The sequence below is a fragment of the Triturus cristatus genome, chromosome 4_1 (genome assembly GCF_964204655.1).
Source record: "Triturus cristatus chromosome 4_1, aTriCri1.1, whole genome shotgun sequence".
Lineage (NCBI taxonomy): Eukaryota > Metazoa > Chordata > Amphibia > Caudata > Salamandridae > Triturus > Triturus cristatus.
In genome coordinates, this window is record NC_140585.1 from 105,652,811 (window position 1) to 105,655,286 (window position 2,476).

The window sequence follows — 2,476 nt, forward strand, 5'->3', positions numbered from 1 at the left end:
CATGGCCGTTCTGTTTTTGTTTATTTGATTAGCAGTCGGGTCATAAGGGCTACCGTGGAGCATACTTTAAAGTGTGTGCTAATTATATTTACTGCTATATTCAATGTTTTAAGTTTGAAGGTGATTTTACTAATGTTTTTACCGGGAAAAATGAAAGTGGAGCCCGATGGTGCCTGATATGGGTCCGGGGCCCAAGGTCAGCTGTGAGATAAGGTGCACTGGAGAGGAGTAGTGGATAATCAAGCCTGTAAGGGAGAGCGTTGCCGAGTCCGGGGTCAGGTGGAGGTAGCAATGAAGAGGGATCCTCCATGAAGGCTCAAACAGAGGGAGCCCGAGTAGTGTCACTTGCCTGATACTCCCACCTCAGAAACCTCCTCTTCCCATCAAAGGAAAATGACATAGAAAAAACAGTTTTTGAGAGTGATAAAATTTAGAAAGAGATTTGGGAAAGAGTGCGATTTACTGGGCCTTGTAAGACTAAGAAGAGATAAAGTAGGGCTCTGAAGCAGGCCTGGCTAGACATATATGCCACGAGCCCGCAGTGGCCCACCCAAATGCACCCTTGGCCCACCCAAATAAAAATTCCTGGAGCCGGGCCTGTGTAGATTAATCAACTCTCCTGCTCTCCCTGAGAGACTCGGCGTTTATTTATTTAAATGCTATTCCCGTTTATTCCCTCTTGAAAGGTCATCCTCCTATTAATGTCCACGTGAAGTCTCTTCAGTGATATCAAATAAGATCCTAGTCCTGCGATGTCACTTTCTGTGATGTCACTTCTTGTGATGTCACTTCCTGTGATGTCACTTATTGTGATATCACATGCAAATGAGAGGGGCCTCACATCTTCCCTCTCGCCCGGGCCCGAGTAGCTCTAGGACCGGGCCTGAAAGTTAGTAGATGAAACATTAAGAGCCCCCTATATCCTGTCTTCAAACTGGCCTCTTGGGTGCTCACAGGCGTTGTCATATGTGTATAACAGGGGCTCGAGCAGTGGCTTCGTTTACTCTTCTCATAAAGTCCAGGGCAACATTTTAAAACACGTCAGGAGGCGACAGACAGACAGACATGTGGAACTTTTTGTTTTCTCATTGAATTAATTGCTTTTAAGTTCACTAGAGAGAGGAGGCTCTAAAATACGGAGTCTCCTGCCTAAAACAGGTGTCTTGGCATGTATGTTCTGCCCAGGTAACACAGCAGCCAGGGAATACATATTTGAAAGTTACTTTTGGAAAGAACAACACGGAAAATGAACAAAAACAGAAGTTTAAAAAAGTCAAGAAGAAGGGAGGTGTTTTATCCTGAGAGCTGAAAAGGTTCCATCTAGGCATCAGGTATGTCAGCAGTTGCTTCTCAATAAAGGTCTAACTGACGTCACTTGAGCATGCGGCACTGAAGAGACACATCAAACATCACTCGATAAAGGCAGGGTGGGATTTACCATTAATCAAAGTAGGCAGGTGTTTAGGGCTTCAAGGGAAGGGGGCGCCACAGTAATGTTCCATTGCCGGATTTACAATGGGCCATATGGTGCAAAACTACAAATGGTGCAGCTGAACCTGTAAATAAAGTGGATGTATACAAAAATGAACCTTATTTTCCATGTTAGTGAAAGTGGAAATTCATTAAAAAAACAAAAACATGTTATTTGATGGTTTATTATTGTTTATATGTTGAATCAGAGATGTATGATGGCACAAAAATCTAAGGGCCAGATTTATGAGCCCCTTGCGCCACTTTTGCGTCACTTTTACCATGTTAAAAGTGACGCAAAAGTGGCGCAAGGGGCTCATAAATCTGCCCCTAAGTGTTTAGGAACTATAAAGGTCTTAATGCGGCCCCGGATGAAGGAAGCAAAGATTATGCGTCAAAACAGGAAAATTGCACGTGTTTGAGGCGCATTGCAATGAAGCCCATCATCGTCCTCTCTTGTCTGTGCTTAATTCGGCCTAAGAAGGGTGAGGGTGTGGGGAGCCACTCCCCCCCCCCCCCAGGTCTATATATTACCATCTGTTTTATTTTGTGCCCTACACTATGCGTGGAAAAAAGAGGAAAACAAAACACCTGCCGAAACCCGGGATCGAACCAGGGACCTTTAGATCTTCAGTCTAACGCTCTCCCAACTGAGCTATTTCGGCTGCTGTAAGCGGTCGTACACGTCACCACAACAGTCTACAAGAAAGCTCAAAGTGTGCCCAGTATGCTGTTGCATGAGGTATATTCTTTCCCCAATTTCCTTAAACTAAGCATAAATCTACATTAAGGAGTAATGTGTGTAGAACTTCAAGCTGATGCGATACGGACAAGAAGTTAGTCATTAACACGAACTCTATTCTGTTTACATTGAAAAAGGAAAAAAACACACACAGAGCCCTAATGAGAAAGGAACCTGTTCGCCAGAGGAAGCGCCTCGTCTGAGCTTCAGGGCGCATGTTACACTGGCTGGGCCAAGAAAGGCATGGGCCTACTGCAAGGGCTG

The 2,476-nt window shown here is 44.6% G+C and overlaps 1 non-coding gene across 1 annotated transcript; it reads right to left on the reverse strand.

Annotated features, from left to right (window-relative positions):
- Window positions 1–2,062: 2,062 nt before the first annotated feature.
- Window positions 2,063–2,135, reverse strand: TRNAF-GAA (transfer RNA phenylalanine (anticodon GAA)). Its single transcript has one exon. It is a non-coding gene; the product is annotated as a tRNA-Phe (tRNA).
- Between the last annotated feature and the right edge of the window lie 341 nt (window positions 2,136–2,476).